At 37.0% G+C, this 16,733-nt stretch overlaps 1 pseudogene; it reads left to right on the forward strand.

Moving 5' to 3' along the window:
• Window positions 1–5,642: 5,642 nt before the first annotated feature.
• Window positions 5,643–9,409, forward strand: LOC110296188 (annotated as a pseudogene).
• The last annotated feature ends 7,324 nt before the right edge of the window (window positions 9,410–16,733 follow it).

Here is a 16,733-nt window from a genome sequence, read left to right on the forward strand (position 1 = left end):
CTCTCTCTCTCTCTCTCTCTCTCTCTCTCTCTCTCTCTCTCTCTCTCTCCCCTGCTACTCCCTTCATCTTCTCTCTATCTCTGTCTCTCTTGCTTTTTCCACTGCCATGAGTTTAGAAACTTGTAATGTTTGTGATTCCTACTATGATGTCCTGAACTTCCAGATTCATACTAATGGTGTCAACTTGGCCATAATTAAAACTATGAGCCCATACACTCCCTGCTTTTACATTGATTATTTAGGAACTTTGATACAGTAACTTAAACAGGGCTATCCTGCCTGTCTCTGCAGATGAGAAACGCTGGACTAGAGTAGCGACAGGACCTGATTTTAAAGACCACTATTCTGACCAGGTATAGAAATAATGCCTTTGTGCCTAAGTGTGTCAATATGAACGTATAGTATGAGGGATTAGCTAGAATTTAATCCTAAACAGTAAGCTATCAGTCTGTTCTTTTCGGTTAATGGTCCCTTCAAAATTTCTTTTCATCATTGTGAGTCCTTTGGATTTTGCTTTGCTCCACATAATTTCTTAATATCTACAATTGGGGACATTCAGAGGTTACTTTCAGGACCTTCTGATCCTTAGCTTGCTTCTATGTATATTTAGGATTCCCAAATAGCAAATAGAAATATTTTTCTTCCTAAACATATTTTTAAATGTCCAGAAACATGTTTTGGTTATCATACTGAAGAAATATAAATATTACTGTGTACCCATGATCCTTCTTTTTGGGGATTGAATCCAGGGCTTCACACAAAGCTAGGCAAGTATTCTACCACTGAGATGAATCTGTAGACTTTTAAAATTTCATATTTATATTTTACGAAGTTGCCTAAACTGCCTTTTATCCTGCTTTATATTCCATTTTCATTACTAATATGGGTTTCCCTTTCCTTGACCTTCTAAATAGGTGGAGTCACAAGCCTGCTCCCAAAAGTCTTGTTCTGACTCCAGAATTTGAAAATCAGTTATGTCCTAGTGTTGTCCTCATTTTAGCCTATAACTTACTCCTATGCACCAGATAAATTGCATTGCCTGTTGTATAAGTCTCATATGCACTCAAAGCTTAACACATATAAAATATGTTTTCTTAGTGTTTCTAAAACCATTAATCACCACTCAGCCCATCTCAATCAATGTCACCATTATCTTTCACATTCTCAGCCTTGAATATGAGTCACTTCTTACTTCTTATTGCCTGTATATTCCATATACAAACCGTTGGTTAGGTCCCATTTTGAAATATTATCTGAAATTTAAAAATTCTTGAACAGCCTCATATCAGTCTTCAGTCTGAGTCCCATTAAGCACCAAGACAGGCAACAAACTCCTAATTCCTCTTTGCTTTTCATTCCTCTTAACTGAAAATATCCATGACTGTTTTCATAATAAGTTAACAAAATAAGTGGAACTTGCATGGTTTACTTAAGGACAGTGGAAAATGAATAACATGTGTTCATACTTTAAAAAATATTCTTCATTTATTAATTTACCTAGTACATATTTGATGGTGTGACAAGTAATCTAATTACAGATTTCATAACCTCTTCCCACTAGAACCCACAATCAACATCTTTTCTTTCATCTTTAACATCCATATTCGGGGCTGGTGAGATGGCTCAGTGGATAAGAGCACCCGACTGCTCTTCGGAAGGTCCGAAGTTCAAATCCCAGCAACCACATGGTGTGGCTCACAACCACCCATAATGAGATCTGATGCTCTCTTCTGGTGCATCTGAAGACAGCTACAGTGTACTTACATATAATAAATAAATAAATCTTTAAAAAAAAAAACTTGATTCTTCCTCCTAGCCCCATGCTCCCAGAAATAAGACTAAATAAGACTCAGACTCAACACACACACACACACACACACACACACAAATCCATATTCTTTAATATTTATCCATTTCCTTTTTAACTAAATGTACATTAACATACAGTTACATATATTTAGAGCAGCTCATTTATTTGTCCATTTGTGATGGCTCCTCAAAAAGTCAAAGAGGTTTCTTCTAAACATGAGAGATTTTGTCTCTCAGATACTCCAACAATGCTTTCTCATATCCTTGCAAAATTTCCAATCCTTCACTAAGGTAGGTAGAGCCTCACAGGTTAGTTCCATCCTTGTGTCTAGCGCCTTGCTTCCTGGCTACAGACCCAAGTACAAACACATGGCTTTGTCTGGGAATCCTCACTAGCAGTCTTCCTCTGACATGGCCCCTTCCTCAGAATATCCTCATGGGTTACATCCCCATTTCACCCCAGTGATCTTCACATCTCTGATTCCTTTCAAACCAGCAGATCATGTTCCTGAGTAAGTGCCCTGCTTCCTTATCTCCCTACCCCAACTGCAGTTCTACCAGATCTGATTCCAATTTTCCCCTTCACAAGGAGCAGGTTGATTTTTTTAAAGGCCATACATATCTCTTATCCCTCGAATATATTCCAAGAACCTAAAATAATTAGACCTTAACAAATTATGGAACATGGTGAATCTTTGTCAAATGAAAAAAGTTAATGAAAAGATATTACTTCAAACAATTACTGATTTTGCATATGAGTCATTTATTTTCTAAAAATAGTTTTGTATCTCTCACCTTCCATAATTTAATGTAGGTGATGTCTCTGACTAAGTATGACTCACAGTAACTTTATTCCATATTTTTATCAGTTGAAAGATAACAAACCGGCTGTAATAATTTATATAACATTAATCTATCACTTTTATTCTCTCCCTTTAAGTGGATCTCTGATAGTTTGCATAGATGATGGCAGATGCTATTTCATGACCTCAAATGAGGAACTATTTTTACTATATTCTAGCAACCAAATTAAATAAGAATCATTTTGAATATAATTAAAATTTGTCATGAAAATTAGTTTATTATGAAAATTGAATTTCCTTACAAAGATAGATTATGACACTTTTATCTTAACTTTCCCCTTTAACAAGAATTTCTCTTATTCTAGATACATATAATACCTATCATAATCATCACAGCAACATAAATTTAATTGGAAGGAAGGCAAATAGAAATAGTAAATGTAGATAATAGATAGGTAAATAGATAGATGATAGGTAGATGGTAGATACATTAATGATTGAAATAAATAGATGATAGATACAATGATAACCAGATACTCAGATAGTTAGATAGATAGATAGATAGACTGGGAGTTAGAATGATAGATAAATAAGTGGTAGATTAATTGACTAGTAAATAATTCATTTGTAAAGAATATTTTGTTCCAATGAATAGAATGGTAGCCACTGTAATAAGATGTTTCAGAAAGAACCACAAGTCCCAGAATAATTCAAAGTATGTCATAAAGTAAATTTTAATGGAAAATATAGGAGAAAAGGTCACCAAGGAAAGCAAAGCCTCACATCTTCTTGTGGATTTGTTTATTTGGCTTGATAATGAGGTAGAGCCACAAGAGAGTGTCCCTAACTTACCAGTGAAGAGTGTCATTATTACTTAGTTGTATCTTTGAGAGGTACATCAGGAAAAAATTTTTGGCAGGTTCCAATTTCCAAATTTTAGTTCCCTTTCTTCTGGGGAACTGAGAGATCACCAAATAAAGACTCTGAAAGAACACTGGCCTGTGGAATGGCTACATTTCACACACAAAAGCTACTAAGTACTTTCCATCTTCCCGAAGATTATATGAATAACTAAACTGTTACCCTGAATTTGACAAGAAAGAGCTTTTAGACAGAAGTTGACAGGAAAACATCAGTTTCTACAGAAAATCTTCATACATATTTCTTAATACGTGTCATTTGATATTTCCTGTTATCAAATACTTTCATCTAACTAGATTCTGAGAGTTCTTGTTTCAGACTGAATCTGAAATATTAGACAAGGAGAGCATCCCACGGGGTGCAATTTGCTATGAAACCAATTGCCAGAAAAGATTCATGAAACTTTACAAAGGTTAAGGTATTACTGTTATCAGGAGCACTTGTACCGGAAAACAGAATGAATCAGTTTTTCAGATGATACTTCAACTGAAACTTATGAGTATCTCACATGAACTTACATTCATTATCAGAATGATAAGACCAAACTTAGCTTAAAATGCAACATAAATTATGGAGTAGTAGTCAGATCCAAATCAAGATAAATATGATTTCTAGCACACCATTGTTCATGATCACAGAAGTCTTAGATCAAGATCTATTATCTTTCTTAAGAACCTCTTGGATTGATAAAGAGATAGAGCCACAAGATAGTGTCCCTAACATTACCAGAGAAGAACGTCATCATTACTTAGACATTACCCTAACACTTTAAGAAATTAAAGGACATTTTTTAAAAAGTGATTTTTGAAAATTCTACACTTTGATTTCTGCAGTGACTGCATTGTTTGCAACAGTGAATAGAGGTTTCCCGTTCCAATAACCTTGCCAGACACTGTTAGTTGTTTTCCTGTTCTTAACCATTCTGACGGGTAAGATGAAACCTAAGGTAGTTAGAATGGAATTACTCTAACATGTTAAACACTTTTTGAGATAATTCTTAGCCACTGTTATTTTTTTCTTCTGAAAACTCTGTTACTATTCATGGTCCATTTTTAATTAGGTTATTTTTGCTGTTAGGATTTTTTGTTTGTTTGTTTTTGTTTTGTTTGTATCTTTGCTTTTTAAGTTCTTTGTATTTTCTGGATATCAACCATCTATCAAATGTATAATTATCAAAGATTAAATCCCACTCTTTGTGCTTTCTTTTCTTCTTATTATTCATTGTACAAACACTTTTGTTTAGTTTTATGAAGTCTCATTTGTCAAGTGTGTACTTTAATTCTTGAGCAAACCGAGTCCTATTTAGAAAGTGCTTTCCTACACATATGACTTGTAAGGTATTGTCCATGGTTTCTCCTACCAGTGTTTCAGATTTCATACTGAGATCTTTGATACATTTGGAGTTATCTCTTATGAAGGGTGATATTATTCTAATTTCATTCTTCTATATGTTTACATCTTGCCAGCACCATTTGTGTTAGATGCTATCTTTTCTCCAATGTCTATTTTTGGCATCATTCTCAAAATATCAGGGATCTGAAGTTATGTACACTGATGTTGGGTATTTTGTTTTGTTCCATTTATCTATATGTCTGATCCAATATAATAATCCCTCAAGCATTACTTTGTTTTTAAGATTGTTTTGGATATTGAGCATTTTATTATTTATGAATTTTATAATTTTCCGATTTCTTTGAAGAATTTCCTGGAGATTCTGATTGTGATTATCTTGAATCTATAAACTGCATTTAGTAGGATCATCTTTCTCATACTATTAATTCTACTAATCAATGAGCATGAGAGAGTCTTTCCATTTTCAAGTATCTTCATTTACTCTCTTGATTCAGAGATTGATAGTTATCATTGTAAAGGGCATTTTCATTCTTAGCTCTATTCCTAAATCCATACACTCTTATTTTGTGAATCTTATCTTTGAATCTTAACATATGAGTATATTACCTGAGTATTTGAGTAGTTGCAGAAACTTGGAAAGTAAAAAATGACCATGGTGGGTGGGGTAGAGGAGGCAAAGTGTGGAGAGTATATAAGTATTAAAAATATGGAGACCAGACCTGGAAGTGACTGTCATCTGATCCCATGAGTTTGAGCATGGAGGAGATGAAGAGCCCCACAAAAGCTGAGCTTGTACCTCCCACAGAAGCACCACAAGGAGACTGCCGAAGTCTGTTGGAGCAGTCACAATTCTTGAACTTCTTCTGAGAGGTGGCGAAGTCTGAGCAGGAAACTCAGCTCTAGGCCACAGAGAAGTTGTTGGAGTACTTGTGCACAAGGCCCGAGTGATTCGGAGATGAAATATGCCCTGAAGCACCTAATCACTGGGCTTGGGGTCGGACAAGAAGCTGCTAGGCCCTGCTACAGTCTGGTGCTGGCACAGCTATTGCAATCTTTTGAAGACATTCCGTTGTGTGACATCCTGAGTCAGATAAAGAAAAGTATAGTCTACAAGCATTGAACAAGGCAATAATGAGACCCAGTCTCTTTGTAAACCTGTTTGGACTGCTAGCCCTCTTTCAGTCAGGCCAGTGAAGGACAAAGGGACCCTGATGAAGTCCCTGAGATTCCTGAAGATTCTGTCCCATCACCACAACCACTTATAGGGGAAGCCAATAAAGGCTCTGGTGGACATCCTCTCCGAAGTCCCAGAGTTCTTGTTCCAGGAGATCCTGCCAAAGGTCCTCAAGGGTAACATGACAGTAATCCTCAGCTCTCCCAAGTACTTGGAGCTCTTCCTCTTGGCTAAGCAGTGTGCCAACAAAGCTCAAGTCACTGATGAGCTCGGTTGACATATTTTCAGAAGACAATATTCCCAGTCTGGTGAACATACTGAAGGTGGCAACCAACTCTGTAAAGAAGGAAAATAAGCTGCCTGATGTGGCTCTGGACCTGCTCTGACTCGCACTTAAGGAGAGCAAATTTGAACTGTTGTGGAAAGAGGTTTTGGATGAGAGGCTGCTGAAGAATACTGGACATCTGGCTACATGTTTCTGTCTAGTGGGTGCATCTGCCACTTCTGTCAGAAGAGCAGTTGAAGTCAGTGATGCAAGGAGACTTGAATTGCCATTTTGGTGAGAATATGGACGTTTCTAAGCCCCAAAACCTATTCAAGATCATCTCAGAGATAAGTCCGTATGTGGGTACCTTCTTAGAGGTGTGGCAGGATGACCCTAAGTAGTAGTTTACAACCATCACCAATCAAGGACTCCCTGTTATGCCTACCTTCTGGCGTGCCACACGGGTTTTGAATACTGAAGCCCTGCAGAGCTGTGTGGCTTGGTTGTGGGACATGTTCCTACAGCCTAACCTGGACTCTTTGGGTTGACTTCAGCACTGCCAATCAGAAGAGTGCTCAGGACGCCTCCATGAATGTGCCTGAGCAAACTGTATTCTGGCTCTGGAAATGGATCATCTACAGCCTGGTCAGCCTTGTGAATCATCTGCACCTGGAGAAGGATGCAGCTGTGGTTGAGCAAATAGCCATGTTTTGCTTGTTCCCTGCCTTCTTTAAGATGAAAAAGGCTACTCGCCAGACCCTGGAGATGAAGCAGTACGTCTGCTTCCCTTTGGATGATCGCAACCATGGGTTCATTGTCAGTGCCTTCTTCAGCCTACTGAAGACTCTCAGTGTGAAGGTCAGCCAGACACCAGACCTGTTTGAAAATTGGAATCCCTGAACTTACAGCCTGGTGCAATTGGCAGATATGCTGTTGAACCATAACTGCAACGTGACCAATGTGACACCCTTGACAACACAGGAGCATCAGGCTTGGGACCAAATGATGAATACTCTGAAGGAACTAGAGGACCTCAGAGACCAGGGCTATTGCCTTCCAGAACCTGCTGATTCTGGTGGGCCTCTACATCATCAAGTGCCCTGCAGGAAGCTGTGATTTCCTAGGAGACATTCAGACTTGCATCAAGAAAAGCATGGAGCAGAATACCCACCAACCATGTTCTAGAGCCACAGCCTCCTAGGAGCCAGTGTGGGTGGAGGTGATGGTAGAGATCTTGCTGTTCTTGCTGGCTCAACCCAGCAACTTGATGTGCCAGGTAGTTCAGGGTGTATTTGGTCATATCTGTTCTCCATGTGGTCTGGAGCTAATCCTAGCTGTGCTCAACCATGAGACAAATGAGGATAAGGATGACAGCATAGTGTTCACAGAAAATACTGATGAGAAGCAGCTGAAGCATGGAGAGGACAAAGACTCAGATAGTGAGGGCAATAAGAACTCAGAGAGTAACGTGGATAGTGAGGATGGGGAAGAAAGTGAAGAGGAGGACCATGATAAGGATGTGAATCCAGTCTTCTGTCAAGAGTTGATGGAAGTGTTACAAGCTGGGAGTGCACTGGGTGGAGTGGACAACGAAGAGGAGGAGCTTGGGGATGAGTTCATGATGGCCCTGGACCAGAAGAACCTGGCCAGCCTATTTGCAGAGCAGATGATGCAGATCTAAGTTCAGCATGAGGAGAAAAACAAGCTGCTGGAGAAGAAGCTCTGATGGGACTTCCAGATGATGGCACTAAACCTGATTGAAGTGCTGGTGACTAAGCAGCCTGATAAACTCCTGATCCTGCAACTACTTGAGCCATTGCCGAACATCATCCAGACGCTATACCAAGCAGGAGCAGGACCTCCTGCACAAGACTGCTTGTATCTTCATGAACTATCTCTGTCGTGCACACTGCTACTGCCAGGAGGTGGAGCCCTGTGCAGAGAGGCTCTGCATGCCCAGGTGAAGAGGTTTGTTCAGCAGGCTGGCAACCAGGCTGATGCCTCTGTCACCCTTTACTTTTCAAAGCCTCTCTGTACCTGCTCCGAGTCCTCAAGGGTAACACCACTAAGAGGCATCAAGATGATCAGAAGTTACAGGGAGCTGACACCATGTCTGAGCCCAAGGATTCAGACAACCAGACTACTAGTTGCTTTAGACTTGAACTGTGTGACTCGGGTGTATTCGGCATCGTTGGAATCTCTTCTGACCAAGCATATCAGCCCACTCATGGTCCCTTTACTCCTCAGCCTCTTCTCCCAATACCTGGTAATCTGTAAGAAAATGCTCCCCATCCTGGTCCAGCATGTAGCTCACCCATCTTGGTCCCACCATCATACCCAGGCATATTTAGCAGAAGATGGCCTACCCAGCGATCATTGGGAGGAGAGGACCTTGGTCTTGCGAAGATTATATGCTTCAGTACAGGGGAATGCCAGGACCAGGAAGCAGGAGTGGGTGGGTTGGGGGAGGGTATAGGGGACTTTCAAGATAGCATCGGAAATGTAAATGAAGAAAAATATCTAATAAAAATTGTTTTTGAAAAGAAAATAAGAAAGAAAGTCCCCCCCAGTCTGTCTTGCCCAAGCAAAGAACAAGGTTGTCTCTGCTGAGCAGGAGCCCCAGCCTGTTACAGAGTGAGGTCAAGAAAAGGAGAGTGGCCAGCAGGAGAGTGCAGACCCCTTGAGTGTGCATGGTCTGATTCCCCGCCATCAGCAGCCCTAGAGACTCCTAATCTTTTACTGATATTTTAATAAACAAGCCATGATATATGAAAACAAAAAGCAGAAAATAAAAAGTATAAAAATATTTCCTTTATTTCCTCATTATTTTAAAAGAAATCACCAATTTTTGTAATATTTATTTTTATTATTATTATTAATTTATGTTGTAGATTTCATGTGCACCTATTTGGTCTCAAATTAGTGACATAGCTAAGAATGCCACAGTGCCTGTCTTATGAGCTGATAAGGCTGAAGCTTGGATCCATATCTGCTATTTATCAAGTACTCTTCTAATTGAACCACGTCTGTCACATATCTTTTCTTTTCTTTTAAATTTAGATTCATTTTGCTTCTAAAGGGTAACTTAGATCATCAACTGGTGAAAATAAATAAGACAATATGATATATTCAGTGTAAAAATATTCTGAGTACAATTCCATTAAAAGGAAGGCAGAATGTGACAGTGTTCAGAGAGAATGAACTGCTCATGAGAAAGTGAAGAATGAGTCGTTTTACAGCAGGAATAATATGGTGAAGTAAGAGAAAAGCAAGACCTTGAGGAAAGAACAAGGGATGAAAATGATAAGATGGTTAAACAACTCAAGGCATTTTCCAAGAAGTGAAATATAGCCAGCATAGCTCAGAACCAGAAAGTAGGGAAGAGCTTGCTTCCTGTCTGAATTCTAGTCTATGGCACATTGTGCCTTGGCAGCCTCTAGCCTCCTCTCCTGTCATTACTGTTCATTATGCTGTCAGCACAACTAAACTTCTTTCTGTTCCCTGAGTGCTTTGTGTACGGTTCTTCCAGATCTTTGCATTTATTTGTTTTCTGCTTGGAATGTCCATATGGTACCTCCATTACCTGCCTTTAAGGCTTTTATATTTTGACTTGAAGGTTAGTTTGTCAATGGAGGCTTTTGCTTATGTAAATTACCACATATATCCACTATCTTCCCTGTTAACCTATCCCGTCCTTCTTATCTTCATATAAACTGATATTTATTACTGTTGTTGTTGAATATATCACATAACTATTATTAACAAGGTTTTATTGGAGAAGAATTATTAATAACACATTTTTGTTAAGTCACCATGGATTTAAACCTAACATAGCCCAGAACACATAAACCATAAATACATTTTAAATAAACTTAATTATTGGAGAAAAATATCAAGCAAGTATAGTGGGGACAGGGATTAGGCCTTTATTCATAATCTCTATTATTATAATTTATGTTTGAAAAATCAAAACCAAAGATGACTCACCATTTATGAGGATGAGTTTTTTTTTTTTTTTCCAGAACACATCTAGTAGTTCAAAACTGCCTCCAAATCCATTTCTAAGTGAGTGTAATTCCTCTGGCTTTCTCAGTTATGTTATGTGCATTCAGATATGCATAAACAATCTCTAGACACATATACAGTGCTAAAGTACATATATTTAAAGATAAATCCTAAAAATATTCAAAATAACTAAAAGTGAGTTAAAAGAGAATGAGAACATCATCGATTAAATATGCAAATTCACTGTGGGCTCTCTTGATTCAGGAAGCAACTGTAGGATAAAAATCTTAACTGATATTAGATTCATGATCAATTTTTTGAGAATGAACTTCAAAAATTACTGTGCTGTTAGTAAATGTATACATTAATCATTATGGTTTTGCATATTTAAACAGAACTTTCTCTCAAATTTTAGTCATAAGAATGAGTCTATATGTATTTCATTATCTCAGATATGGGACCCTCCCTGAAAACAATTGTGCAAGCTCATTTGCCTTCATGAGAGTGAATGTGCTAATTGTAAAAAATGCCTTCTTAAACCGGGTGTGGTGATGCACGCCTTTAATCCCAGGCAGAGGCAGGCAGATTTCTGAGTTTGAGGCCAGCCTGGTCTAAATAGTGAGTACCAGGACAGCCAGGGCTATACAGAGAAACCCTTTCTCAAAAAAAAGAAAGAAAGAAAGAAAGAAAGAAAGAAAGAAAGAAAGAAAGAAAGAAAGAAAGAAATGCCTTCTTTGATAGTGTTCATCATAATGTGTATTTAGCCATGTTGTGTTAAATTAATATATCTAAAATTATAGTTAGATATAGTCAAAAAAATAATTTTACCTTGACTGTCTTTAATACTTAGTTTTCAAAGTTAACATAAATATTTATATTTACTTGCTTATTATATATTGCTTTCCATAATTTTTGTTATGTATTGGGACTCTTTTATCTAGCACTTTGTACATATAAAATTTAAATTACTTAACATGTCTGTTTTAGGATTTGGACAAAATTTGGTTTTAGATTCCACATAAAAATAAAATGTAACTATCTCTATTTAATAATAGACTTGTGGGATAATTTGAATAGTTTTCACTTAAAGACTCATTCATTTCCCCTAGGTACTTTTGAATTCCCAGTTATTGTTATTACAATGAAGATTAATGTAGTGAGCTCCAGAGTCAGGGCTGGGATGGAATTATAAATGAACTATTTTCACAACATTAGGGTTCATAACTATGTGAGTGTAGACACTTAGATCATTGTTGCCTGTTATTCTTCATAAATAGATATACAATGGTATCTCACTGAACTCAGTTCTATATTTATGGTCATAAAATCACAACAATCGTTCTAATTTAATATTTTGATCTATTGAAGTTTAGGTGTATTCCTGGCTTTTTATGTAGGTTCTGAATATTTGAAATCACATCTTCATTTTTCTATAGCAATCACTCCTACTGACATAGCCATACCTTCAGCCTCCAAAAGTTTTTAAAGAAATAGAAGAATTGCTATTTCTCATATTGTATTCACAAGACCAATATACTGGTAGGTCATCTCTGTTGGCTCTTTGAAGGTGATAACTTAATATATGATGTGATAATACACTATTCAGTCTGATGAAGCCTCACCATGAGTAGAGGAGGGGTCCAGAATCACCAGCTGACAGGGGACTATCCAAACTGCCCAAGGATAGGTTAAGCAAGAAAAAGTATTTCCTAAAGGAAGTCTATGAAAAGCCAGTCATCAAGGTCAGGAAGAACAGTGTAAAAGATAATTTCCAGGGCCATATGTGTCCTTATACATAAAGTATGTCTGTAGAAATGTTCAAAGAAACTAAATGTAACAGTTTAGGGACAGAAAACTTTGTGAAATATGATTTCTTTCTCTCTTCCAAATCATACTCATTCTCTGTTAGTTTACTGGTTCTACATTAATTCCCTTTGAGAGTGAGAAAAGTGCATATAAATACTAAAAATCACAGCTTATATCAAACTATGTAAAAAAAAAAAAACAGGAGGCAGTCAACTGTATAGAAATGTGATACTGTCAACTATAAATAATGCCTTAAGTGTGGATATAAGCTATATAAGAGTACTGAAATAGTTAAAGGACTATCAAACCAATACATGAAAAGCAAGCTAGATGTGGGTAATGTCTACACAATATTAATATCAACAGTCAGCAGAGGAGGAAAGACACTTCTTAATCTTGGTTTCAAAGAATCACGAATAGTATTTATTGATAAATTCTTATAATCTGTTTAACTCTGACACTTTTTTCTATTATACTTTTAAAAATCACTAATTTTTCAAAGGTTAAAGTTTCTTCAAAATTGGTCTTAAACATCATGTGCCTCTTGTGATGTGAAGAATGCAGATTTGGGATTAAATGAGCTTCTGGCAATGTTAGTGGTAGTTTAAAAATTAATAACCCTATTGTGATAGTTTGTATATCCTTGGACCAGGGAGTGGCACCGTCTGGAGGTGTGGCCTTGTTGGAATAGGTGTGACCTGGTTGGAATGGGTGTGTCACTGTGGATGTGGGCATAAGATCCTCACCCTACTTGCCTGGAAGTCAATCTTCCACTAGCAGCCTTTGGATGAAGACATAGAACTCTCAGCTCTACCTGCTCCATGCCTGCCTGGATACTGCCATGCACCCACCTTGATGATAATGGACTGAACCTCTAAATCTGTAAGCCAGCCCCAATTAAATTTGTTTTATTAAGACTTGCCTTGGTCATGGTGTCTGTTCACAGCAGTAAAACCCTAACTAATACACCTATATACCACTACAGGCCAATCTTTCTGAGATACTAGAGTACTTAACAGTACTCCCATTTTATAAATTAGCTGTCTCATTAAGAAGCCAAACAACATTAACTGTGTTTTTGAAATTCTTTCAGGGGCTGGAGAGATGGCTCACAGTTAAGAACACTGACTGCTCTTCCAGAGGTATTGAGTTCATTTCCCAGCAACCACGAGGTGGCTCACAACCATCTCTAATAGTATTTGATGCCCTCTTCTGGTGTGCATGAATACAGCTACAGTGTCCTCATAAAATAACTAAACAAATCTTTTAAAAAAAGAAGTTCTTTCAACAAGAATAAGGAGATATTACAAAATAAAGTGATAATTGAATATTATTTACCTAGTTGCATACCCAATAGACTTCTCCTTGTCTGGGTCAGAGACCTGGAAATTGATGTTAAGAAAGTAATTGACCAGTAATACCCAACGTGTCAGATAACTAACACAAGTTTATGGTTACCCAGAAGCTATTTATGGTGTTTCTACTTCTTTTAGGAATCAATTTATTTCTCTCCAAACTTAAAGCATATTACACACACACACACATAAACACACCCACTAAGAGAAAGAGAGAGAGCTAGAGAGAAGGAGAGAGAGGGAGAGAGAGAGAGAGAAGAGAGAGAGAGAGAGATGGAAAGAGGGGAAGAAAGAGAGGGAATTTTTCTAACATAAATACAAGGATAGGCAATTTCAAGATGCAAACACAATATAGTTTAATTACATAAAAAAGTTCTTGGAATGAAGTATTTTCATCAAACACATTTTTTGTTTATTGTTAAAGTACCATATGCATAAATATTTTATGTAGAACATAAATATCTTTGAAAACCATCAATATAAGGATTCAAAACACAAATCAAGAAATCAAAAAATAAAGAAATATGATACTTGTTAACAAATGTATTACTTTAAACTGTAATTATAAAATGTAAATTAGTGGCTAGGGAAATATTTTAATCTGTAAAATGCTTGCCTCAAATCGTTGCCCATTGTCCATATAAATAGTGCTGGTTGTGATGACTTGTGATCACAATCACAGAGCTCAGAGGATACTTGCAGCTTTCTGGACAAATACAATAAGTGAGCATGTTAATTTCAACCATATGAGAGGCCAAGTCTCCACAAAGCAATAGGTGCCTGAAAACTGCTGGGTTATACCCTCCCCGCTCTCCCCCACACACTTGAAACTTCCATATGATTATGCATGTATATACATTCACAAGAAATCAAAATATAAAATTAAAATAAACTTCCCTTTAAATTAACAAAAGAAAAAAAAAGGCAAACTTATTAGAGGTAATTCACACTCTGTAGCTTTAAGCTTTATGTCAGTAACAGTATTCCTGGGAACTAGTCACACAAATTTCCAGGTCAATGTCACAGTATTTCTGAGCTGTCTTAGACCACTTGAAATGGTTTAAGGAAGCCTGGGGCAGGAAAGAAAGAAAGTTAAGTCATTTATCTTTTCACTAATCTAGTCATAAAACAGATGGACTCATAAAGGACTCATCTCAAGTAAAATATACCAACAGCTTTGCTAATGTCCAAAATCATTTACATTCAAATGTTTCTGGCTCATAATTTAACAATCAAAATATTGACATGGCACAGTAAGAAAAAAAGTGTTAAGTATTTATTTAATTTCAATAATAAATTACAAAGAAACTATGGAGTGTCTTAACATATTTTAATATGTGTGTGAAATTTGTACATATTTATGGAGTACAATATTTTGTTTTGAACAATTTCTATTTTATTCAATAGTCAAGTCATAGAATGGATATGTAGCTCCTTTTTTTTTTTTTTTTTTTTTTTTTTTTTTTTTTTTTTTTGGTTTTTCGAGACAGGGTTTCTCTGTGTAGCCCTGGCTGTCCTGGCACTCACTTTGTAGACCAGGCTGGCCTCGAACTCAGAAATCCGCCTGCCTCTGCCTCCCAAGTGCTGGGATTAAAGGCATGCGCCACCACGCCCAGCTGATATGTAGCTCTTAAAACATTTTTAATTTCCTTGTAAAGACACTATTCAAAGTCAATATTGAAATAAAATCTGCATAGTGTTAACTATGCTTATCACTTAGTATCAGCTATTGTTTCCTGCAAAATCAGATCTGAAACCCAACACACACACACATACACACACACACACACACACACACATACACACACACACACAGACACACACAGACACACACACACACACACACACACACACACACACACACACCTCATTGGAACTGTAACTCTAGGCATAAAATGTGCACAGACACAAAGTTTAGACTGAGGTGTACTATCAAAATGTTGGAAACTTGGTTCTGTTCTCATCTTTTAAGATAGTTGTTGCCGACATCAAAAACTAATAAAAATGAGAAAAATGAGTATGAGATACAGAATACACATTCTTAAGACATCTGTGACAACAACTAAAACAATATTAGCAAGCATGAGCAAACTTGTATAACTTTGACTCTTGTATAATGTTGGAAAACATATACACAGGACATCAAAATCTTACCAATTATCTGGTGTTTAAGAAGTTACCAATTATCTGGCTTTTTAAAAATATGGCATACAATTTATTCTTTCAGTCCTCATTGAGAGAAGAGTTCAGTGGCGACAGCAATTTTCACATTATTGCATGGTTATCATTGTTGTATTTTCACATATTGAGGAAATATGTTTCCCCAAACATAGTGAAAGCAGGTATAGAAGAGGTGATTTCCACACTCATCCTCATATAGCATTATTATAATATGTAAGTGGCAGAGGCAACACAAGAGACCACTCACGGGTAGTTGAATGGACAAGACACACAGGTTAAAGGAAATCACAGACTATGATTCAGCCTGGGGGGAAAACGACATTCTGATACACTGTAACAGTGATGAACCTTAAAAAACATATGCTAAACAAAATAAGCTCACCACAGCAGGTCAAATATTATATGATAACATTAGATATTTCCTATAAAAATCAAACACGAAAATAGTACAGTATTCACAAGTAAATGAGTATGGGAGGAGGGAAGTTAGTGTATGATTAACACAGAGTCTCACGTGAAGATGATGCAACTGATACAGAAATGGATAGCAATAATTACAGAATGACATGGAAACTGTTGCTACCACAAAACTGATGAAGTAAAAATCAGTAAGACGATCAAGTTTTAATATGTATGCTGCCCAGAAAGGGTAGCAGAAAGAGAACTAGTCAAGAAAAGAAAAACTCACTAGCAAACAACTTTCTGATTCCTTTGTTGAAACAAAAAAAGCAAAACGTAATTCTGTCATGTTAAGAGAAGCTTCATTTTTTTTCATTTTGTTTTGATTTTATGGTCTTTTTTGTAATTCCAAATACTTCCTATAAGGGAGCTTAATAATATTAATCTGCTTTTTGACTCATGTGTGTGAATATCACATTGGTTGTCCAAGTAACCAGACAACCCATAGCTAAAAACATGTCCAAGCTTGGCCTTCTGGTGCTAGCTTGAAATCTCAGTTACTCAGGAGGCTGAGACAGAAAAACCACAAATTCAAAACTGGAATGGGACATACACACATACACACCCACACACACACACATACACACACACACACACACACA

This window comes from Mus caroli, chromosome 1 (genome assembly GCF_900094665.2).
Source record: "Mus caroli chromosome 1, CAROLI_EIJ_v1.1, whole genome shotgun sequence".
NCBI classification, from domain to species: domain Eukaryota; kingdom Metazoa; phylum Chordata; class Mammalia; order Rodentia; family Muridae; genus Mus; species Mus caroli.